Below are 25,518 nucleotides of genomic sequence, written 5' to 3' on the forward strand. Positions count from 1 at the left end.
CCCTCTCATGCCCTCATTGCTCTTCACCTCTCCTGTGCCAGAAGCATGTGGAACTGCAGTGCTATTGCCAACCCGCCAAAGCAAGCCATTTTCCACTGCCTTAATTACAAATCCCCTTGCAGACAGGAACTTGGGAATGTCCATAGTGGTTAAACGTAAGGTTCCTTATCTATGCTTGTGTCCTGTCTCTAGGAGTTGCCATCAGCAGATGCAGATAGTGTGTATAAACCGAGCAATCACAGAGACATCCTCACTAGCATCACCTGTCCAGCTACAGGGATTTTTGTCTTCCTGAGCCACTGAAACCAGCTGAAACTCCAGCATGTCCTGGATGTATTTATTTGCACTGATTGGAATAATTTATTCTGTATGTGATGCCTTTGTTTTCTAGAAAGGGGGTGCATGTCAGCTGAGTCTCATGATGCACTTAAATACGTGGATTTTGTACATACCCAGGTGCGTGGCTCATTCATGTGAACATGTTCCCCTTTGGGTGCTGATGTAGAGAAACTGCACGGGGATGGGCATTGCTAGAAGGAAACATCCACGAGGAGGAAAGTAACTGTCAAAGACAACTAGTGCAAATGGTGCAGGAATGGTGTATTGCAGGCCTGATAAGTTCAGGGTGGTTGCAGGCAGGTACAAGGTTGGCCATTCAGCATGACTTGCATCACAGGAAGAAAAGCTTATTTGTTGCTTATTTTGGACAAACCTATCATGCTTGTTACATGCCAGCTATTCCTCATACCCATCTAGAGGTAGACCAGCTAGGTCTTACACCCAGGCATCGAGCACCAAAACCCATTTTCCCTGTGCTACTCCTTGGTTCTTTCATCCACAAAAGATGCTGAGATTCCTTCAAGAGGGCAAAAAAGCTGCTGCCAGAATGCAAGACTTTCCTCCCTTCTCCCAACTGAGGGAAAAGGGCCTGTGCAGGAAGGTGTTTTGAGGATCAGGGCACACCTCTCTTCTTGCTCTGGTGTCTCTCTTGGTTGTCATTAAAGTGTTTGGTGATCACAAGGAGTAGCTTGTGTCCTCCAAGTCCTTGCAGTGCTTGTGACCAGTGCCCAGAGAAGTAAGACATGCTCTGACATGGACTTCCTGCACAGCAAGGTAACCTCCGTGGCATGTTTTGGAGTATGATCTTCACTTGTTTGAAGTCTCGGAGCTCAGGCCTGCTTCCTCCAGGGTGGGAGTTCAGGGTAAACTAGTCTTGTTTCTGATTTTCTGATTAACCAAGAAGATAGACTGAGAAAGTCTGCTTGTTTCTGACATGTATCATCTGTACCTGTAGTATTTAAAATGGCTAATGTTCATCACCCCTGCCATGCCCCCTCAGCTCACCTGGGAGAGAGATTTACTCTGGTTGGTTTATCATCCGTAAATCTCCTTGGTTGACTCCATTTTGCATTTTAACAAGAAACAAGCACTTTATAATAACTGCAGAGATTAAACTCTGATGGACTCTCAAACCATTAACCTGAAGGAATTGTAACAATAAATTAAACATATTAATGAAGCTGTACTACAAGCTCTGAATTTGTTAGGTAAATTGTACAGTTATTAACAATGAACCTGTCTTAGCAGAATCCATCACCAGGGAGGTCTGGGAGGTGGAGGGTAGGGGTGGATACCAGCAGTCCTTCTCCATCCTTGTGTCAGGATGAAGGTATGTCAAGGTTCTTGTATGGCTGACCTGGGTAGTCATCCTTAGATCAAGCACCTGAACTGAAATTTCCCCCAGGCAGATTCACCTTGCCTTCAGCTTGACCCAGGAGGACTTTTGTGCGGCTGCTGTGTGTTGTCTGGGGAGCAGGAGATGCTGAACTGTTTGTAGGGTGTTGTTGCACAGCTCCTCTAAAAGAATCATGTGGTGGAAGGGCAGACATCTCAAAAAGGCTGTTTTTGCAGGTAGTATTACTTTTTTGCATAGGTTGTGCTGTTGTGGTGGTAATGTTTGTGATGGAGTCTAGGAACTGGTCTCCATTGCATGACGTCCTCCACTTGATCCACATGCCCTGCCATGTACAAAGCTCCTTTGGTGTGCTGGTGCTATTTCATCATGCCAGGTAGGCTGCAGATGGGAAAGGCTGAAGCAGAAACTTGTGACACCGAGCCCAAACCCGTGACAACATGATACTACATTATCCCTCTAAAACCTTGCCACGTTTTTCCCCCAGATACACAGGAAAGCACAACCATCGTGCTGCACGGTGTCCAAGGAAAGAAGTGGACAGTGTGTGCTTTGTTTTGCTGTGTCATTAAGAACAACAGGGTGCATGGCTGGAGAGAAGCAGGATGTGGCACTGTGTACAAGGATGTGCAGCACATGGGTAAATGCACTCATGGGAGCTGTGCCTCCCTGGCAGTGCAGGTGGCTGCTAATTTGAACAGTATCCACTATTTGAATGAAGCCAGCAGGGGTGCGGAACAGGGATTTGTCATTTCTAGGAGGTGGCTTTGAGTCCCTGCCAGCTCGGTGGGGTTGGGAGCAGCTCCTCTCATCCAAAGCAGCAGCTGCAGAGCCAGTCCCAGCCAGAACCTCCCCTGTGCATGGGGATGCTCACAACAAAAAGTGGAAAATAGGGTTGAGAGAGACCTGAGAGGTTGTCTAGGCAATCCCCCTGAAGGCAGGATAAAACTCTACCTGTATCCCCCTCGAGAGAAGATTTTTCAGCCTGTTCATCAAACTGCCAGGCTCCCCAAGCAAGCTGCCCCGTGGCTCCTTTACCCTTGTGGGGAGAAATTCTCTTCAACATCTAAAGCCAGCTTCCCTACTATTATTCACAGGCTTCCCACACCAGACATGGAGCAAGGTTTATTCTTTTCCTTTGTTCTCCACATTCGAAGATCACCTGCTTCCCCTCCATCTACTCTAAATAGCCCCAGTTCCTGCTGCCTTGCCATATAAGTTCAGGCTCCCCAGGTCCCCGATGAGTCTTGTACTCTTCAACTGGCCTCCTGAAGTGCCCCATTGATGGCCTCAGCAGTACCATCAGGGCAGCTGGACTGTGCCACCATGCTGACAAGCACATGTGCCTCTTGTCCCTCTGCAGCAGGGGGGCTGCATCTCCTGCAGCAGCCCAGCACTGTTGCCTTGAGCACATGGTGTACCTACCCTTCTTGCCACGGTTCTGCAATGCCACTGAGTCCGTGCTCCCCTTGTCTGCCTCTGTGCACTGTTTTTGCCTGAGAGTATTTGCCCTCCCTGAGTTCAATCCAGTTTATTTTTCTGAACCATTTCTTAAATTCATCCAGATAATTTTGTGTTCCAAGCTCTGCTCTCCAGTGTGCTCGCAGCCTTTCCTGATTTAACAGGCTGCTTTGTTTACCCTGGTCATTCGGGGAAATATCAATTAATGCTAGCCAAAGGGCTTGCACATGTCTTGCCCCAGCTCCCCATAGCTTGACGCACCCTACAAAAGCTCAGGCTGCCTTAGGTTGCTCTGGAGTAACTCTGGACCTAGTGCTTTGAAAACCAGGCATTGAATTCCCAGAGGTAGCAGATAGGTGATATCTCCTGGAGATTTCTCACGTACACATGCTTCCCCCTGCATTTAGTTATGGGAAGGACTCCTTCTCTCACCATCAGCATCCTATAGCACCCTGTGGCATCCAGGACTCCGTCCTGAGCAGAGTGAATCCCCCCTGACCAGGATCTGCCAGGCAGTGGACAAGCGTGGCAGAATGGTTTTGAGGCAAGCAATTGGATCTGGGTCAGGGAATTCTCCTGTATGCTTGGTCCCGCAAAGCAATGGAGAGTTTTCCTCGGCAAGGTGCCAAACCCCCTTTGAAGTGTCAATCACATCATTTGGCATTGATTTTTCTTTTATGGTCTCCCTGCTGCTCCCCTCCCAAGAGGCAGGCTTTCCATTGACAGGCAGTCTTGTGTGGGAATTTTGAGGCTGTGCAATGCAAAGTGCTGGAGACACCTATGCTGGACCTGGGATCCTGCAGATGGGGCGATCCCTGCTCCCAATATAGGTGTGTTGCTGTACGCTGCTGCTGCACTGGCTGTTAACTGCGCATTGCACCAGCATAGGCTTGGGTGCATGGTCCTGGGGGCATTTCTTGGCAGGGGATGGAGTTTAGCAGATGATTTTGCCACAGGTGATGTGGGATGGACCAAGCAAAGCTTTCACGTGGCACAACAGTAGGATTGTGCCATGTCCTTTGAAGATTTTGGTTTCAGTATTTTTTCTTTTTGTTTCTTAAGGTTTTGCTGGACTTCCCAGCAAATATTTCTATCACTGTCCTCTCTGAGATATATTTAAACTGCTCTCTTCACATCTTGTAGCAGATATTCTCTTTTACTTAAGTGGTAGATGTCTCTGCATTTAAATCATGATTTTTTTTATTTTTTTTTTTGAGACTGACAGCTGGGAAGTGCTAGGTGGCTTCAGCTTTATAATTACCTCTGTCTGTCTTGTCTGTGTGTTCATGCACACACACACGTGCAGTTGTATGCCAGGCTGAAGAGGAAGCAGTGAATGCAAGCAACAGCTGGATCCAGCATGTGACAAGCCAGGAGGAATTGTTTTTTCTTTAAACATCTTTTTATGTACATTTCAGTGCTGTTCTTCCCGGCTGCAGCATCATAAGAATGAATAACCCCAGAAATCCTTGGTCTCTTTGGGAAAAATGAAGGCTTGCTAAATATTGGCTCTGTCTGTATGAACTTGCCTTCTGCCTGGGGATCATGTATCACGGCAGAGTTACCCAGGGGTTGGGCTGATGGGACTTTCATGAGGAGGATGCCTTCAAGTTAAACTTTACAGCAGGAAAGCATAACAGCACTGGAGATAGCTGAGACTCAGAGCTGAACCAAAAATGTGTTTGTGGCAGCAATCCCCTGCTTGCTACTGTCCCTTGCACTGCTCCATCCCAGCTGTATTTCCTGATTTTGAACCAAAACTGTCCAAGGAGCCTTCTATCACAAAGACACTTCAATTTTTTATCTTCAGGCACGTATCCAGCACAGAGATGTCTGCTGGCCAGAGAGATTTGACCCCTGTGGCTGTCTGGGCAGGCACAAGCTGTGGAGAAAAGCGATGAGATTTTAGGAACGAGTTTTTTTACCATCAGCCTGAGATTCCAGGAAAGAGCTGTGGTGGAGCAAGGTTTGGAGAGGCCTCAGCTCATAGTCTGTTTCTTTTTCCTTTTAATGTGTTTGCTCTCTAATGTGTGTTGACACAGTAAATACACATGTTTGTACAAACATCCCAGCAGAGGGCTGCTTTGAAAGCCCCTTGCTGGGGATGGGAAATATGCATGGCAGATGTTGGGAGGCGACCCACTGCCTGGTATGTGCCGCTTTTGCCAGTGATGTTGGAAATGGTCCCCATCAGGAGGAACTTGATGGGACAGCATGAGGCAGAGGATGCTGTGCTTGGATTTTTTGGATTGCAGCAGAAAGGCATGGGAGCGCGGTGCTGGTCAGGTGTAGAAAGGTGTCCATTAGCCCTTGCTGTGTGTTGTGTTGGGGATCTGAATTGTTGTTGAGTAAATGCTGATGGTGAGAAAAGCATTGACAAGCATTGGGAGAGAGGTCTCCAAGAGAAACCAGACAGAGCTCCCCTGAGGAGGGCAGAGACTTGTGAGAAATGGTGGACAGATCCAATGCTTTTAAAAAGGTGCTGCCAAAGCTCCCTTCTAACCAAGCACAGCACAGCACAGCACTTGGTGTTGAACAGGGCAGCAAGAAGCTTGGCCATAGCCCGGTTCTTCCAGGTTCCTCCATAGCTGATCAATGTGCTTTTGCACCTAAAGCTATGCTTGCAGTTGCCTGTGGCATCTTATTTCCAACCATAATGTGCAAGAACCAGGGTCATGAGGGTCTGCAGATTGATTTAAGTATGTTAAAACTGACCCTGTTTGGATTTCAAAGCCCTGCGTGCTATGGATGAGACAGTATGGTTTCACAGACCAAATTCCGACACTGTGGAGCTGGCTATGTCCTTCATCATATATAAGTAGATGCCTCAGTGCTGACCACAAGCTGTTCATGCTTGAAGCTTAATATAGACAAGGTGCAGGGGATTTTAGAGAGTACAGACTATAAGACAACTTCTCTGTTGAAAGGCATACACTCAATGTATGTTTGCCTGAGCAGTCTGTGAGCATTCTGACCACTCCCAGCTGTTTAACAGAATCTTTTTACTCTGATACACCATGAATTGGCCACTTTGCTGCACTGCAGCAGTGTGATATAACTGGGATTCCATGAATTCATGGGCAGCTCCAGCTTGGACGGGGCATGTGTGCATGTAACAAGGATGGTGGTTGCAAATCCTTTGTTTCCTACTGTCAGCTCTGCACTAATGGCAAGCTCTGCTATCTCGTAACTGCAAGCTGCCCAGTGGCAAGTTTTCGTACCCAAAAGAAGAGACAGCTCTCTATCTGTAGCCCTTCTAGCTCTGCAAGAGTTGCTTCATAACTATGTAATAGCATAGCACCCCAAGATAGACAGAGATCAAAGTACAGTTCTCCAGCCCTCTTCTTGTAATATGACATGTTGAGCAAAAAACCATTGCCCTCAAAATTAAGCCTTTTTGAAATAAGCCATCCACACACCTTTTCCCACATGGACAGCAAGGAAAGGGTGGACGACCTACCAGTGAGAGATGGCAGACGGTCACTTAGGCTAAAATTTGTCTCACCTAACGCTGGTCATCAGCATTGAATTGAAATGAGTTGCCTTTTATAGATAATTGAGAGAGACTGGCACCTCCAGAAAGCAATTCACTCCATCTGCCTGAGACACCTATTTAGGATGGCATGAATCACCCCATGGTAAAACCTGTCTCTTTCCATTGACTAGAGGGGAAACCTGCCTGACTCATTAAGTGAGATGTCTAATTTTCAGGAAGACCATGTTAAACAAGATGAATCCCACGTTTAGTGCATGCCTGGAAGGCACACAGGTAACTGGTGACAGCAAGATGTCTCTGGAGCCATACACAGCAGGGCTGCTCAGTCCTCATCCGTTTGTTTTCAGGTTGGTTTGCCCCTCCCCAGCCTTTGCATCTTTGTGTCTGAAATACCCTGCTTTGAGCTGAGTTACTAGAAAGTGGCACCTCATTTTGTCATGGTCTGGGGAGTAGATGGGAACACTGTTGGGAAAGACATGGGATCTGAAGGGCTTCTGCCCCGCTGCTCCATGCTCAGTGTGAGTCCTTCCCTGTCCTGTTCAGACTTGGCAAAGGAAGATTTCACTGTTCCCATTGTACAGATGGGACACTCAAGGCACAACATGGGATGAGCGACAGCAAAGGGCACTGGCAGGACTGGCACAGGACTCGACCTCCTGTGCCTGCTGATGCTGCTCTTGGACACCAGGGATTATGGCTGGCTGTGCCCATGGTCCTGGACCTTTTCACTGCTCCTTCCCTCCCCCAGTGAAGCTGAAAAGGCAAAGGGCAGTTTTTAACTCAAGGGTGGGACATGGCAAAGCTCTTTGCTGCTGGCTATGAACACCCAACTAATGCACTAATGAGGCCATAAAGGCGGTGCTTGGGGTCTGAACTGGCTGTCCCAAATCCCCTTGAAGTCCCCTTGCTAATATTTCCTAGGAGTTGACATCAGACCTTCAGAAACACAAAAATCTGGAAATTTAGCCCGTCTTGTAACGCCTATCACCTCTGGGATTTTTCCCCCATCCAGACCCTCAGCTACCCCTCAAAGCCCTCCTGTGCCAGGACATGCCACCAGCTCTTGGATCATTTTGGATCATTTCTCCACCGGGGAAGAACTGACATCACCCGCTCTAAAATCCCCAAAGTCCTGTAACATGTACATGCGGCTTGAAACAAATCCTGGGCAGCAGCCGGTGGGACGATCCTTTGCTCATTGGAAACTGACGGAGGGACAGGGCAGGATGAGACCCACCCCAAAGCATTGCTTGATCGAAGGGACACCCCAGGGAGTCGGGATTCCTATAGGAAACCCACTCCATATAGCTGCTGACACCCTGTGGCTGTCGGCAAGAAATGCAGCGACTTTCACAGAAGGGTTGGGCAATTTCGGGTTCGAAAAATGAGCTTCCAGGAAAAAGAAAAAAGCAACTGTTCTCGAAAGAAAGAAAGAAAGAAACAACAAAAAAAGAAACAATTCCCCCAGACGCGTCCCAGCTGTGCTTTTGAGTGCTACCGCAGGGACAGAGATGGCAGCTGGTGGCTGGCAGCCTGCTTGTGGCTGTCTCCGCTCCGCTCCCAAGGCCAGGGGCCAAGGGCAAGAAGCTTTCACGAGCTCCTAGTTTGGGGAATGCGGGGGGGTGGGGGGGGGGGGTGGGGGGGAGAAGGCAACTGCAGAGAAAGATATAGGACATGGCCACCTCCACATCCAAAAAGAACTTCTTTAACTCGTTCTCCTTCCTACTCCACGTCCCTCCTCTGAGTTTGTTTGCCACCAACTGCCACGGTGCTTCCACACAGAATAATATTTTCCCCTCTGTATTTTTTTTCCCAACTGCCAAAAGATCTGTGTACAAACACAAGTTTCTCCCTGTTATAAGCAACTGTCTAGTCCTCGTCCAAGAACAAGTAACAAAAGTAGAGAAAGAAGAAAAAAAATAAGAAAAAGGAGAGGCACAATCATGTGCTGCTCCTCAACACAAAGGGGCTGGGGGGAGTTGTTGGCCCAGGACAGAACTGACAGTGCAGTAAGTTTTAGCTTTAGGCTTTGAAGATGCGAGAAGAAGCAGTTGATTGTCATAAAGGGAGCAAGCATGCCCCTTCAAACAACAAAGCCTGCAAAGATAGCCTGGAGTCCCCAAAATAAAGGCTTCATACTGCCTGGCTCTGTCACTCCCGGACAGAAATAGTAGTCCAGTGGGAACCATTACAGCCACGATGAGAAGCACCAGTCTTCTCCGATGAATGCAGCCAGGCCCAAAGGGTGCAGGCGGTGGGGGGAGGTTGGCTCCTGGCTCCTGAGGCAGCTGGTCAGGATCTGGTCTCCATCCATCCGGACTGGCATTGCCTGTGGAGGCAAGCCCCACACCAGGGACATGGCTTTTCTCTCCTGGTATGGAAATGAAGCACCTGAGCCAAGGCAGGATTGCTCCCCATGGCCTGTTTTGTAGCCTGTCCTTTGTCTCACCCAGTTTTAAACATCCCAAAGAGGGCTGGGGGGCTCAGGCTGGGTTCAGGGCTGTGAATGATGCTGGTGTCCCAGGAGACACCAATACAGGGTTTTATGGTACATCCGTCTCTGTGTGATGGAGCTGTGCCTCCTGCATCCCTTGTGGACATGTTCCCCCTCTTTGGGACAGCTGGTGGCCCATGTTCATTGCTGCAAACTGCTCTGAGAGCGCTAAAATCCAGCACTGGGGGTTGCACGGTGCAGGACCCAGCCAAAAAAAGGCAAGATGAGAGGTGACCCTGGGGCTGGTGTGGGGACAAGTGGGTGGCAGTGGGACAGTGGATGTCAGGGGGAGAGTGGGTGGCAGTGGGGACAATGGGTGGCGGTGGGACAGCTACTGCAGCTGCGCCATCTGCTGCACACGTAGGGAAGCTTCGGCCAAAAAGAAGCATTTTGGACTAGTACCGCCCCAAAATAACTGCCAGCCCAGCCCCAACCCCTTCTCCTTCGCCCTCATTTTGTGCTGGATATGCAGACATAGCCGCTCACCTGCTCCACTGTTTTCGCCGTCTCCCATGGATCAAGAAAAATTGAGATGCAACTTGGTAAGGGTTGGTTAAGTAACTATTTAAAAACCTTCTTTTCTCCCCTTCTGTCTTGTGAGGGAGATCTGTAGAGAGAAAACAAAGCAAGGGAGCTCCAAGCATTTGTAAATCTGTTTTACTGAGGGCTCTGTGAAGCATCCTTGAGGGAGTATGAAGATCTTCAAACCTAAGGTTACTGTGTTTTTTTCCAGTTTCATGGAAATGATAGAATTTCACCACAACAAAACCCTGAGAACACGGAAAGCTTTCCCTCAAAAGGCGATCAGCCTTTGGGAAGGAGTGAGTGGGTTGTAATTCCAGTAAGGGGTCTGTTTCAAGAAAATCCTTAATATTGCAGACGTTTCAAGCTGTTGTCTGGATGATCAGTGTGTACCTTGAAATGCACAGTACTTTGCATATTATTATCTCCCTGACTTGGAATTTCACTAAGTAACACCCCAAACTTTGGGAATATGAAACGCCAGCACTAATCCACCCTGGCAGGACTTAAAGGAAAAAGAGTTGCCCCTACTCTGGAGGTTTGAGGTATTTCTTTCCTTGCAGTCACCAGTCCACATTAGTTCCTCTGGAGTCCCTGCTGCTACTGGTGTGTAAATCTGGGGTACCCGTGTTGTTTTACGCCAGCACAAAGCTGGAGATGAACACAGAAATAACTGGTTGCTCTTAGGAGTGATTCTGCTGAGCCATTGCTTCAGTGGAAGGGGTGGGGGTTAAGCTCTTACATCCCCCATCACCCAATTCCTGTTCCACTACCTGTGCTGTGTGACTGTGGAGGGGTGCCTTGGCTAGGACCCTGCTTGGAGGCAACCCGTGCAAGGACAAAGCCCGGAGAGCCGTGTGAACCGAGGGGAAAGGCAGCAGGGATGAAAGGGGGAGTCATTATGCATCTCAATACCCTCCCTCCCAAGCAGGCTCGGCAGGTGTATCTGATCCCCCAGTCCTTTTGTGTCCTGACTGGCACTTGCTGTATTGACGCTGAACTCCTGACCTTGCTTTGTCTTAAGCCACGACCTTATGTCAAAATGGCTTTGGGTAGAGTTTCACTGCCTGGGTTACCTCGAGGTCCCAGAAGAAAGTGATCCCTTGGCTCCCGTGAGTGACACGCTCTTGCTGCCTCTCCCCCGCCCATGGGGGATAGGTGACAGCTATGGAGACACAAGATGATGCTCAGGCTACTCTTCCACCATCTTTCCATCACCAAAGGTGCAGCTGAACTTGCTGCATGCTCTCTGCCTTGCTTGACATGTTCAAGATAGCAGGGAAAGAACCTCTTTGGGCAGCCCAGGGAGCTGAAACACAGCAGTGCCATAAACCTCTCTGGAAAGCAGTCCCATTTCCCAAATTCTGCTATCCAAGCGTGCAGCTGCAGCAGTAGTGTCTAGGTCTAGGATGTGGTTTCTACTCTGCTAGTGACTGCCCCAGGAAGGGTTGCGCGTTGTCCCCATAAGTTTTCAGGCAGGCCCTGTTTATTGGTGTTCACTGGTGTGTGGCCAGGTATAAGCCACTGGTACAGAGGTAACAAGCTGTGTAGGCAAGTAGCCAGCCAGGGCCTTTAGAGGATGCAGGACTCCTGCAGCTCCTTACGGGACACTACTTTTAAAGCTCAGCCATGTCAGTCTCTTGTATTAGAAGAAAAGTAGCTGTCTTGCCTCAGGCAGGGCACTGCTCTAATACTTACAAAAGTAAATAAAGGGTCTGGGGGAAGGTATAGGGCACCAGGCGAGTTGCAGATGTGCAGGTTGGTCCTGTTGGAAGGACAGTGCCTCTCCTTAGCTCTGTTCTGACTTCCCTGCTGGGCTCTGGTTCTTGTGCATCGCTTGGCTCATCCAAAGCATCCCTAGAGATGGTCTGTCAGGGTCCTCTTTGTGCTTGGCTTTTCCAGGCTTTCTGAATTTCTCTACATGTCGTATTTCACCTGCGGTTCTGCTGGGGGAGAGGTTTTTGGGCTGGTTCAGTGCTACAGGGTCATGTTAAACTCATGAAAGCTGCCCTAACTCCTTTGATGGGACAACTTAAATCCCCCAAAAGCTTGATCTAGGATCTGATTCCCAGCTCAACAGGCAGACCCCAACCCGCATGGCTCAGGAAGCCTTTCTTCTCTCCCAGGAGTCCCCTGTCTCTGTCTAAGTGGAATGATATGTCAGCACTTGCCCACTAAATCCCTCTGGCTCTCTTAAGTCTCTCTTTATAGTACCTTGTGCTTTGCCCTCCGTGCCATACAGCTCCTCTAGGACTGTTGCCAGCAGACCTCCTAATCCTTTTTAAGTGCACCTGAAGGGCTCTGTTTCCTCCATGGGGTGGTCAACCTTGTCCCCATAGACCTGGGCTGATGCTCTGCAGATGCTGGGGTGTGCTTGGCTGGGAGGAAACCACTTTCTGCCATCCTTGACTGCTGCATTTCTACCTTTAGTCTCTTTGTACACGGAGACTTTACACTGATGGTCTTGGCTGGTGATTAACCAGCATTAAAAATGTGCCTACTATGCTGTTATTTTTAAATTCATTTGAATTACTTTTAGGTAATTCAATCAAGGGCTTTGAATACACATTTGACTAATTCTGATTGATGTTGAAGAAACCCCTGTGATTAAGGGTCTGGAGATGGTGCTATTCTTACAATATTGGAGGTAATAATTGGAATCATGGATTTGTTTAGGTTGGAAAAGACCTTTAAGGTCATCAGGTCCAACTATTAACCCAACACTGACAAGTCTACCACTAAACCATGTCCCCAAATGCCACATCTACATGTCTTTTAAATCCCTCCAGGGATGAGAACTCCACCACCTCCTCAGGCAGCCTGCTCCAATGCTTGACAACCCTTTCCATGAAGAAATTTCTCCTAATATCCAATCTAAACTTCCCCTGGTGCAACTTAAGGTTGTTTCCTCTGTCACTTGTTACATGGGAGAAGAGACCGACGCCCACCTTGCTACAACCTCCTTTCAGGTAGTTGTAGGGAGCAAGAAGGTCTCTCCTGAGCCTCCTTTTCTACAGGCTGACACCCCCCCTGCCCAGTTCCCTCGCTTTGCTTACGCAATACTTTTCATTTGAAAATTTCCAATTCCAGTAAGTTTTTGCTTTCCCCAACCCTCTCTGGAGGTGCCCTTAATAATGATCTAAAAGCCATGGGTCTGTGATCATACAAATGATGTTTTCCCCTGTGTCACTCTCTAGGCTGAAGGATGCACAGTGATGCTTGCTACTTTGGTAGTATTTTTTTGAGTCTATACTTTATATCTCAAGAACCTCCATTTAACCTTTCCTGTATCCGCAGAAGGTCTCCCATAAAAATAATCCAATCCACAACTGTTTTCAGTGAAAAATGTGCAAAAGTGAAGCACTGGCAGGGTAGGTGACATCTCTGAAATCATATAGCCACCTCATAACTCAGGTGAGGTTTGATTCTGATTGATATTCACTACTCCACTGCTCCATATCCAGTGATCTCTGATGTAATTCATTATGCTGGACTTGGGCCCATGTTTTCACCATGTTTTCACTACAGGGAAGCTCTCTGGGCTTGGGATCATTTTTCACCTCTTGTTGCATGTCCCCTCTACACACTACTTCCCTCCATCCTCATGCCCCAGAGCGGAGAGACCCTATGCCCCCCTGTCTTTACTTTCTTAGCTGACGTGGAGGAAGGGCCATGGCTGCTAATTCTGTCCTCCCATCATTCATGTTTGCTCATGTGGCACCCTCAGAAGTGGCTGTGTTACCGTGAGGGCACAGCAGTAGCTCTCACACGGGTCACTGGATGCTTTGGGGTTCCCAGGGGGACAGACTTGATGAAGCCAAGTGGCTGCATGGAGTGCACAGCTGAGGTTGTTGCTGATCCTTTCAGGAAGGACTGAGGAGATGGGGAGGGAAGAACTGAGCAGGGATGTGTTTGGTGCGGTCTTTTCTGCAGGAGTTTGGAGGGGCAGCTGTCTCTCCATACGGTGGTGACTAGGAACATCTTTTAGCTCAGTGCTGGAGACTGCAGATGAATCCAGCCAAGTGATGTTGGAGAGGACCAACAAGGCACCTGGTGGCATTGGAATAAAAAAAGTATGAGAGACGGCTTTGGGTCACTAATGAGGGACGAGCTGATGGGAGATGAAAAGAAACCTTGGGAAGGTGAAGGCCTTGGTGGGACACAGCTGAGCAGAGGTGGCTGCTGAGCAATTTGGTCTTGATGGGAGTTGGCTGATGGAAGAGTTGGCACTTTCTGGGACGACTGCTACTCATTTGAGATTGGCTGGTGAGAAAGGTGGTCTGTGCTGAGGCTGGCCTGCAGAGAGACACATCCTCACATCCTTTAGTCAAATATTAGAGACAAAAGCAGAGGAAGTGTTGGTGGCTCAGCAGATGAGAGCAGCCTTCAGTGGAGGATCAGTCTGGGGGAGGTGAATGGGAGAGGTCTTGTCCACTGTTTCAGCACTGGGTCAGTTTTCTGGCTGCTTGCATGAAAGGGGAGAAAGGGGAATGTGGAGCTGTGTCCCCAGATGGTACTTCCCTTTTATCTGAGGCAATACTGGAAGATAAGCATTAACTCTTTTTCCTTATTTGTTTCTCTTTTTTTTCCTGTGGATAAACATAGATTATGAAGGTTAGAAAGGTTTCAAGGGATGTTTTTTTATCTGATATTAAGTTCTTAATAGGTCATCTTGTCATTGAGAAACCCAGGAGCTTAAAGAGTCAGCAATTGAATTACAATAACCTTTGCAGAGCAGAAGCCTGTCAGTGGGGCTGGGGCCCAGAGATATGTGGGACCTCATTATCCCAACCTTAGCCCCAGGGATGTCAACTGACAAAAGCGACTGGACAGAGTCTGGGCTGGCTGATTTCCTTGGAGAGCTTCTCTTTCAGGTTCCCCTTCCCCTGGTCTTGGAGATAATGTGTCCCCACATTGCTGACAGGAATTGTTCCCAAAGCCACCACTTCAATCCACCCACCCAAGCCCACAGCTCTTAGCAAGGGTGTACACAAAGAGCTCCAGCCCCCAGATTTCTCTGTTTTCAGTTATGCACTCACAGTCCATCACTCTCTGCATCTCCCTATAGCCATTAAGCACCAGTATCTGACAAATATCAGTGCGAGAGCAGAGAATTGTACTCAACCAGTGATATAATCTCTGGGATATTATTTTTGATTTGTTTGTTTTAGAGAAAGTGGTGAAAGTACCCAAATCCTCAGCAAAGCAGGGGCTTCAGTCTGCCTCTGATACGCTGTAAAGGGAAATTGCAAATGCGTCTGTATATCTCCAAGATTGAATGTGACAGGCTATGATTGAGCTTGTTGCCCTCGCTGATGCCTGCAGCTGCACAGGGCACTGAGCCACCCGAGGTGTGTGTAAATGCCCATATTCAGATCGATTCCCTGTGCTGTCTGCTACAGGGTGCAGGTCCTTTTGTGGGGATGCCTGTGCTGTCCACACGTGCTCCAGCCCCAGACACTGCTGTGTGTGAATATACACTCAGTGCATGCATGTGCTCATATATATATCACCGCATGGCCCGTTGCTTATGACCGAGGCCCCGTGGCATGGTGGTGAGCGCATCCTCAGTGCAGGTAGATGAGCCTTGTGGGCAGGGTGTGTGCACGTGTGCATGCATATGTTGCTGGGTCCCTCCAGATCACTGCCTGATTTGCCTGCTTGAGTATTTCCACCCTCTGGCATGCTACTGTGTTGATGTGCACTCTGCTGCCCGTGCCCACCTGGGTGCTGCTGCATGCTCTCCTGCCCATGCATCCATGCGGTTTCCTGGGTCTCTGCATGCGTGCATGCCTCCTGTTGCCAAAGGGCAGCTGGCTTCCTTTCAAGTGACACAGTGTCGTGGAGTATCTGTGGGTGTCTCAAAGCTCACCCGTCTGGCCGCAGTCAAAGGGCCCTTTGTGGTGCTGCTCCACACCCCCTGCCGCAGGGCTCCCAGCCCCCTGGGTCACTGCGTTCCCGGCATGGCAGGGTGAGTTCATCTCTGGGAGGAATCTGGTCCCTCAGCCCCATGAACAGATGCTTATAAAGGACTTGTGTTCATGATCCAGCCCATGCTGCAATCCGTCTGTCCTCATACCATCCCATATTACAATCTGCCTCAATTTCTCAGCAATCCTATGTAAGGGTTTGTACTCCAGGCCAACTACGCTGAGATCTTTGTCTCCAGTCAGTCCCATTCACGCACATGACATGCTTCTGGGTCTTTCTGAACCAAAAGCATGCAGGACTTTGAGCCCTTCTGGTAGTGCTGCTTCTCTGAATTAGTTTTATGTATGATTTGACCCCTGCTTAAGTGTTGACCAGAATTAGGCAAGCATTTTGGGTTGTGCATCTCACGAGCTGTCACCCATGCTCTTGTATGTTAAAGTTTAGGGGACTTTGTTTTTTTCTTGGTTGGAGGGTTGTTTTTTTTTTTGCATTGTCGTTCCCTTAATCCCAATCAGTACCCCCTCTGACCAAAGACATCTATTTACATTCTCTTTGTGAAAATCCAGGACTGGTGACAGTAACAGGGTAAACATTTAAAAGCTAGCTGTCCTGTTCCCAAAATGTTGGGCATGTAAATTAAATTCCACCAGCCTGAGAGAAGCAAAACTGCCCAGAGATCTGTGCTATGGCCAGTGGCTTTATATACATCTGAATTCCTGCACACTGAAAAATTGGAACACTGCCATGACTTACAGAAGACTCCTGTATCAGAAGACTTACAGAGCTAATAGGTCCAGAGGATTCTCTTTCACCTGATGCAACAGGGTGCTGTGAGGAGAAGGAGGTGACTTTACTGCTGTAGAGTGACCATTGGTGTGCTGCAGAGAGGCAGATGCAGTATCCAAAAACCCCATCGTAGTGCACATGAACAGAGCAGCACTAGGATGACCTTCAATCCCGTCCACTGGGATCCTAAATATGAGTATCGAGCATCAGAACCCTCTCTGTGAGCGCTGCACTTTACCTCTGGGAATGTCAAATAGAGAATCCTTATTCTTCATGGAGGACCTGGAGTCACTCTGTGGACCACCTGTGGTAGGATATATGTGTGAGAAAGCAACCCATGAATAAAGAGATGGGGCTTTATTGCCAATGGGACTGAAATCCTGTGGATCCTGGGAAGCCAACACAGAGGCTGTACGGGCTCCTCTGGGGAAGGAGCAGAGTCGTCCCATTCTCCTGCCCTCCTTTTGCTGTGGCAGATTGGTCAATGGTGACAGGTCTTTCCCTGATGTAGTTTCATTCTCCCGAAGTACTCATTCAGCAGGACAGCACTTATAAGAGACTGAAGCTGAAAGTTTGGATGTAAAATCTGATGGCTAGAGTGTTCAAATGGCCTCTTCATTTGGCCAAGCACATGCCTGATGCATCAGTTCTTAGAGATGCCATTGCTGTCAGCATGAAGTTTCCTGGGACACACCTGCTGGTCAATGTTTTGAGTGCCCTCCTTCATTTTCCACTGATAGAAGGCAAAGCAAAATTTTGCAGTCTCAGATGACTTTTATTTTAGGTTGTGAGGTTGGGGTAAGTGGGAAAGAAGTGTTCAGGCACTACAAGAGCACATGCACTCCAGATGTCTGGGACTAAGGCGGCCACTGTCAGCAGAGCCTGGGCAAGGGCCAGGAGCTGTGATGCCTTGTGAAGAGGAAGGAGGAGGAAGAGCAGGTTTGGGGCTGTGCTGCTCAGTGCAAGAGCCACAGCCTCAAACCTGCTATTCCTCCTCCTTCATGCATATATCCTACCACAGAGCGACTCCAGGTCCTCCATGAAGAATAAGGATTCTCTATTTGACATTCCCAGAGGTAAAGTGCAGCGCTCACAGAGAGGGTTCTGGTGCTCGATACTCATATTTAGGATCCCAGTGGACGGGATTGAAGGTCATCCTAGTGCTGCTCTGTTCGTGTGCACTGCGATGGGGTTTTTGGATACTGCATCTGCCTCTCTGCAGCACACCAATGGTCACTCTACAGCAGTAAAGTCACCTCCTTCTCCTCACAGCACCCTGTTGCATCAGGTGAAAGAGAATCCTCTGGACCTATTAGCTCTGTAAGTCTTCTGATACAGGAGTCTTCTGTAAGTCCTTGGTAGCAACTGGACTGCAAAGGGCTCATCCTCGTGCCATAGGTGAGTGCCAGCAGCCTGTGAATAGATTGCCTGGCAGAGCTTGTTGCTGAACACTGATCACTTAGCAGGCCATTACCTTGAAAAATGAGCTCTGCCGAGCTTGCCTTGTGTTGTTACAAACTAATGATTTGCATTGATTAGCACGTGGCTCATGAGTGTCTAATTTATCAATCAGGGAGCGCCAGGGGAGCATGTGTAAACCATGCTTTCAAAAATGATGTCATCTGTCAATTGGCTCATGAATGTGAAAGCTGCGTACACCTGACATGCTCTCCCTGGTGAGGGAGAGGAAGGACCCAGACAACTCCTTCTCTTTCCCTCTGTTTCCAGCTCTGTAGCTGTTTCACTTTGGGATGAGCCCTGCAGTCCAGCTATGTCCTGGCTGGCTGCACTTCAAACTGTCATTATTTTTTTTATGGTGCTGGGAGCAACAGTCATGAACCCACTGTGTCAGGTGCTGTCCAAGCCCAGAATGAAAGGTGGGTCTTTCATTTATGTCTAACTAGATCATAGATCCGTTGCAGCCAGGAGTATGTCTTGCTATAAATGTTGGTGAGGAACCACAGTTGTATGGCACAGTAGTTACGTGCTGTGGGCTATGAAGAAAGGGGACCTCTGCCAGCTAGGAGTTTGTCTCCTGGCTTGAAGGACGCTGCCCCAAAGCAGAAGGCTCATTCCAGCGTATCCCAGGTTATGGCATGCTTGATCTGTTGTGAGACAGTAAACCACGATGAAACTGGTGCACCTAGTAGCCATGTCAAGGCCTGGTGACACACATCTCCCTGAAAAAGGAAACCAGATGGCCATCAACATCTTGTCCCATGTTTCTCCTGCACATCCTGAAGTAAGAGGAATCTCCCTCTGCCCCAGTGTGCTGTGGTCACCCTGCCAAGGGAGATCTCCAATCCAGCAGTCGGGCACATCTCTGTTCGACCTAATTTTGCAGCCTGGCTGGATTACATGAGAGGTCAGTGGGTGACTCCTCTGCAGGGATTAGTGCCTATACCTCCCTGCTCAGGGCAGCCACCCGTGCTCCCTGCCAGAGCCTGGCCGAGGGTGTGCGGAGGGAGGATTACAGTGCAGTGCCTGCAGATGATAGGGATTAGCCGGCGGTATTCTAGGGAAGCTGTTTTCTTAAAAACCTTGGTTTTGCTGCTTGGAAAAAAAAAAGGGCCTGGGAACTGTGTAGCTGGAGAAGGGGAGAAGTACTATTCTCCTTGGCTGTTGCAATGCTGTAGCAAATAAATCTTGCTTGCTTGCTAACCACAAGGTTTAGATCCAGACAAAAGAAGTGTAAACCAGGACCTTGAAGGGATTGCAAGACCAAGCCGCTTCACTGTCCCTTCTATTGTGTGTGATGGATGTGTGTACTCAGGTGTACATAAGCATTCCATGAAGCAAGCATGCTGTGCCTGTAGGTGCCTTCTGCAGGGGTATTTTTGTGTGTACAGCTTTGGGTCTGTGGGCGTAATTGGGTGAGGGATCACACAGACGCTGAGGAGCTTGGGACAGAGGTTTAGAGGTGAGCCTTGCCAGGGTAAAAGGTGGAGGGCACTTGCAACTTTAGCATGTGGGTCTACCTTGGAAATAAAAGGCTGGGGTCGATTCTCTTGTCTGGATCAGCTAGCATCACCTCTGGTGAGAGTGGCTGCCATCATGACATGTTGGGGTCTGAACAGCACTGAAAGCATGAGTGTTGAGAAGACTAAACACCTGGTTTTCCAGGATCCTGCTCTCCGTGTGGCTGAAGGTGCTCTAAGATCTGTATTTGCATGGGCTGGCATCGTCCATGCAAGTGGCACCTTAAAACATCTGTACAAGAGAAGAGAGGGCTGCTGGCTGCTGACTATTAGGCACAAGGAAGAGATACTTCACCCTTTCCTTTTTCAATTAGTGATTTTAAAGGCCTTTTGGATCAGTAGATAGACAGGGCTATTGAAAAGCCATGTTTTATTAGAAATTGATCTCCTGTTAATAGGCTTTAGGCAAATTAGAACAGATTATCCAATTGGAAAACACATGCCAAAACAGAAGGAAATAGGAGGAACATGGAGCATCACCATTCCCATCCCCATCTTTGCTGAGATCAATAGAGCTACATCATGTAACCCAAATCAATGGAAAAGCAGAAATAGATGATCATCATAATGGCCTGACATTAGATCATACGCTGTCTGCCGTGTCTTTGCCCCCTCGCCAAGCAAAGAACAGCAGCCAACAGTCCCAGTGTCCACAGGGGAACATTAGGTTCATAAAACAGGGAAGAACTCATATTGGAAAAGCAATGAAGTATTAGGGGGCCCCTGTACAGTCATAAGGCTGTTTTCAGAGCAGCCTGGATTAATGTGTGTGGCTCCCAGTCTGCTTGGATCTCCTAGAAATGATGTTTGTAGATCCTTAATCCAATCATGAGGAGACAGTGATTCCAGTGAGAAGCCCTGGGAGGAGGAGAGGCAAGGAGGGTGAAGGAGAGATGCCTCAGGGTATGGGAAGAACAGAGCTTGTCCTGCCAGTTATGGCTTTGCCCACCCAAAAATATTTCTTCTCCTTTCAGAGGCAGTGCCACAGCCATGTTCATACCCTTGCACCCAGGCACAGGCAGCAGGGTCTGATTCTGTGGCCTGCAGGGCTTTGCCTTTAAAATTGACTCTTGCAATCTTCCTGGCAGCCATTTAATCACCTCCTCCGGGAACTGGGGCAATTTCATGGCTAAAACAAACCACCAGCATGACTTGAGCGGGAGCTGCTGGATCGCCAGCTGGAAGCATTGGGCCAGCAATGATGAATTCCCTTTAACTTTGTCAGCCTGAGGGCTGCTGACGCTGCACAAAAACAGAGTGGTGGAGAGGAATGGGTTGGCTGAGTGAACCATGGTTCACCAAACATCTCTTCTGCTTAGTTATTAATTTAATTATTTGTAATCACTGCCATTCAGCCAGTGCCTGCTCCTGCTGCCCACCTAGCTGGCTGTCATGGTCATGCTCCCCACCACAGGAGATCTGGATGACTTTCAGGTGCTTTATACAGAGATATTGATGGAGGGAGGTCTTGTTTTGACTCTGAAGGGCTAGGAATGATGCTCTGGGCAGGAGATGATGGTTTTAGAAGAGCAGGAAACAGCTGAGCTTGATCAACACAGTGGAAATGATTTGTTCTTTCTCTGCCAGTGACCAGTCCAAGCTGCTAGGAAAACAAAATAGAAGCGAGGTGGTAACAGGAGTCCTGGTTCAGGGGTCTGTTTCTGAAGTGAGTCTGAAGACAGTTTTGAAGACAAACAGTTGTCTGTGCATTGCTGTGATTCAAACAGCAGAGCAGCAGAGCAGTCTATGAACGGATTTTTCTTGGATAAAAAAATATTGGATGATGTTAACGTGCTCCAAACACTGATTCAGTCTACAGGATCAGGCTTCAATGGGTCTGAAGTAAAGCTCCCGAAGTACATGTAATATGGATGCTGGATTTCAGCAGAAGAAGTGTCCCTTTACAGATAACTTTTATTACGCTACACTGTTTGCTAAAGTAGACATATAGTTTGGTAGAGCTTTTCCCCACTCTGCTCCTGGCGTGTTAAGTCGCTTCGCCTCTTTCTCACCTAGCCACCACATCTGCACTATGAAGCTTTCCAAAAGACAGTCCCCATCTAGCTTAGTTGGAGGAATAACATGGTAACAGAGGTATGTGGTCCTCTCAGACCATGGGACAGGATCGACCTTCCATTCTGGAAGGCAGGTGTTTCTATTGTTCTGGTGAGCTTAAGGATATTTTCTTTTTGATGTGATCATGGTTTATCTTCCAATAATGGGACTAAAGCTTGCTTGCACCAATTCCTTCTTTGTCCTCTAACCCCACTGCTTTTCCTTTGACCCTGTTGAGTCCATACCTGTGATTTGGAGGGGTTTATTGTATCCTGCTCTTCAACAATATTATCTCAACTTCTAAACCTCATCTTCCTCTTAGAAGTGTGATTGAGGCATCTGCTAGCAGCTTGCCTGGGAGACTGTGCTCAAGCATCACCCTCCTGTGAACCCCACAGCAGCTGGGGAGACCCAGATAATGCTAAAAAGCACCAGTCAAGTGATGGAAGCTATCTTTTACCTTCTTTCGTATACCAGACCCATGGGCTTCTTGCCAGGATGCCTGTAGGCCTAGCCATGGCCAGGGTGGGAGCTCCAGGAAGGCCAGAGCCTGCGTCTTTAAAGATTAATAGTGTTGTTTGCTCATTAAGGAGATCGTTTTGAAGTCAGCGCTAGCCAGAACATTCGAGTACAAGCATCTGTTTGCTACTGGGAGAGGATATTTATTGTCTGATACTTCAATGGATGTAAATAAACAGCCAGCCCTAGATAATGTTCAGACAAACAAACAAACAGCTGCCAGAATAGGTCCCCTGGTAGTTGACCTTCGGGAAGCATCATACTGATGTTTTAATAGCAGCCGGCTTTGCAGAACCAAGCCCAGTGAGTGCAGCCTTCCAGGAAGCAGGATTAACACGCAGCAGCCTGACAGTGTTTGTCCCTGGGAACTCTGCATGTGTGCGTTGGCCTAAAGGAGGGCAGGGGAACCTGGGGTGCTAAGCAGAGCATCTTGTGGTCCAAGGACCATGTGCCCATCCAGGGCAAATGTGTAGGCAGTGGGAGCAGGTATTTGTAAGGGCTCTTTCTGAAGTCTGTGCAGGCTTTTCCTCTTGCTCCCGAGCCCTGGATGTGGAGATAAAGAAAAGGCTTTGCCCATTGCCTGGGTGCCGGGCTGCAGGGTGATTCTGCCTGAAAATGTGGTGAGGGAGCAACTGGCACTAAATCTGGCTCCCTGAGCTCACCTGCACATCAGTTCTGTGCTCACCTCTCTGCAGCGAGGGGCTGCCCAAAGCCCCCCCAGCTTAAACCCTGAGCTGGGAAGAAGAGACCTCCTCAGGTGAGCAGGGGGGAGTAAACAGCTCGGTGGGGTGTGACCTGGCTGCCAAGGTGCTTTGCTGCACGTAGGCACGTTCCAGGGCAGAACCTGGGTGGATGAGCGGTTGGGTATAACCAGCACTGATGTACGCAATGGGGGATCTCACCTGGGGTCTGTGCCTTCATGTGCCAGGTATTCCTGTGGTGGAAGTGATCAAAGTATGTTTGTGGAGGAGTGTGCACAGGTCTGGTAACAGTGGTTGTAGTGGACTGAGCATTTGGAGACTTGTGTATGGCCCTGGAACCTTCTCCGATCGCCCTCCCCTTTGCCTTGCAGAGGTCCTCATGGTTCACAGGCAGTTTCAAGGAGAAATCTCAACTGGACTGCCAGTCAGGCTCTAATCCCATGGACTAATAAGAACATCTTGAATATAAGAATACCTGTACTTCAGTCAGAAGAAATCTCTATCCCAGCACCCCAGCCTCATGTGGGGCTTGTGGCTGAGGCCAGCAAAGAAAAGCAGGAACAGAGCAAACTGCTGGTTCATGCTTCAAATTCCCTGCAATTGGCAACTTGGGAAGCTTTCTGAGCAGAGATCCTATCTGTGTCCCTGATTTTAGTGGTGATCACTTTCAGGCTTTGTTGAGAATCTTCTCATTTCCCCTTCACAGCTCTTCTTTTGATTTTTTTGCTAACCCAAATGCCCTGGCTCTAGTGAATGCCTTGGAGCCAGGAATAAATCCCTTTCTAAGAGAAACTGCTGTTGTGTTGTTTGATGCTCAGGACTGCAAAGAATGTGCAGGGAAGGTGGAGATCCTCTGGGCTCCATGCCTGGGGTCAAACATAAGAAAGCCAGAATTTAAGACAGGTAAAGGGATGGCTTGAGTTAAAGGCCAGACTTCTGGCTGCAAGCTATGATAATCACCTCTTTGCTGGCAGAGAGCTTGCACGGTCTGTGCAGCATGGGTTAATGTCTGCCAGACTTTCTGGCCTTCTTCTGAATTTTATTATTCCTTAGCTCCTAGCTTTAACTAGAAAGGGTTTCCTGCACTTACAGTTGTTAGGCTGTGTGTTTATGAGTGCACGTGTGTGTGTTTGCACATGTACCATGGAATAAACTCTGTTCCTCTCTTCCTCCCTCCCTCTCTGCAAAATAATGACTTTGCACGCAATTAGGCTAGCAACGGCTGTTAAATCACTTGAGAGTATCTCTTTTCTCCTGGTGTGAAACATGCGCAATCTTCTACCTGCACCAAATGCATAGGGGAGATCCCTGGGGGCTGTGCCTCCTGTCTGCATCATTTGTTAACTCCAGCCAGCTATTTCTCCAGCCTGCCTCTTGTGTCTTGGAGCTCTTTCTCCTCTAATGGGGCCTGGCAAAGGCTGAGGACAGTGACTGAGCCCTGGGGTGATAATTGGCTGCTTACATATCTAGCAGCCTACAGATCTGACCCTGAAGATGCTGAAAAATCAAGGTCAAAGCAGCAAAGACATAAGGTTTGTTTAGCATAGTGATCAGCAGAGAGAGCGAGGATCTTCTTGCAGCCCTCTGACAGGGATGAGCAGCCACAGGGGACTGGGGGCAGAGGCAGAGCTGAAACAGCAGGCAAAGCTCAGCCACCGCTTCCCAGGAATGAGAACTCAGTGCAGGAAAGTCTCCACGGGAAATAGGAAAGGCTCCTGCTGTGGGGGCATTTGAGCTGCCCTGGGCAGACCTCCAGTGAGGAGACGCCTGTGCTTCTCAGCCTGCAGCCCTTTCTGCCTTCTTCCTTTCTCTTGACTGTCCTAAGGGCAATGACTCATCCTGAGCCTGTTGGCCTCTTTGCCCTTGACCTCACAGCTGAATCACATCTGTGCCCACTTTCAAGGAGACAGACTCTGAGGAGCTGAATTCACCCATTAGGGACCATGGACACAAGCGAGCCCGGTTCCTCCTGGGCAGTCAGAGCCAGCGGGACATGGGTGCTCGGTATTTGGCTTCAGGCCCTGACTTCTTTATATGCTGATGTTGCAACATGCGTTGCTGTCATAGCCAGATCCATCGAGATGACAAGCTAACTGTAAATCTTCCGGTGTCATTTGACTAGCCCAAAAGCCAATGCCTGCACATACACCCGCTTGTGCAGAGTGGTGGATAGCATGTAGGATCTGAGCATCCCTGAGCACCCTCCAGAACCTTTGCTGTCACAGGGAGCCCCTCTAACTCCTCTCGGCCTCATTTCCCCTCTTTCCTGGGAGTATAAGATACCCTTATGCAGGCTTTCCAGACCCTTTGCCATTCCCTCTCTTCCTTTCTCTTTATCTTTCTATTATAGAAGATGATTCAGGCTCAGTTTCTTTGCTGGAAGGTTGATACAGGAGGAACAAGCTCATGGACTGTGCCAGGAAACAGTGGGAATGGGTCTGGACACCATACATTCTTGCTGGGTTGTTATTTCCTTTGGGTGGGAAGGGTGCTTTTGTTCCACTATCAAACTGCATAAGTACAAACTAGCAACTGGGAGCCTTTGGTCTACTGTTGGTCAGGGAGGTGTGGAGATCATGATGTGGAGCACGAAGCGGATCTACTACAATGTTGTTTTTTCTAGGCAAGGGTACTGTGATGCTTGTGTTGCTGCAGGATAGAAGATTTTCTGAAAGTGAAGGGCAACATGTTAAAAACATACCAGGATAGATAAGGAATGTGGATGCATCTCTGAAACATGGCCATGGGGTTTGCTGAAGTATAGAGCCTCACAACATCCAGAAGGACCCAATAGGCCTGTGGACAGCTAGATTATCCTGAAGTGTAATTATAGTATTGAAAGGGTTTACAAATCTTTTTAGCTGCTTTTGAGCCTAATCTCT

General features: G+C 48.5%; 1 protein-coding gene across 3 annotated transcripts in view; it reads left to right on the forward strand.

The window, feature by feature from the left end:
* The window catches only part of PLXNA4 (plexin A4), a 455,595-nt gene that overhangs the window by 200,268 nt on the left and 229,809 nt on the right, over positions 1-25,518 (forward strand). The window lies entirely within an intron of this gene.

Source organism: Falco naumanni, chromosome 5 (genome assembly GCF_017639655.2).
Source record: "Falco naumanni isolate bFalNau1 chromosome 5, bFalNau1.pat, whole genome shotgun sequence".
Taxonomy (NCBI): domain Eukaryota; kingdom Metazoa; phylum Chordata; class Aves; order Falconiformes; family Falconidae; genus Falco; species Falco naumanni.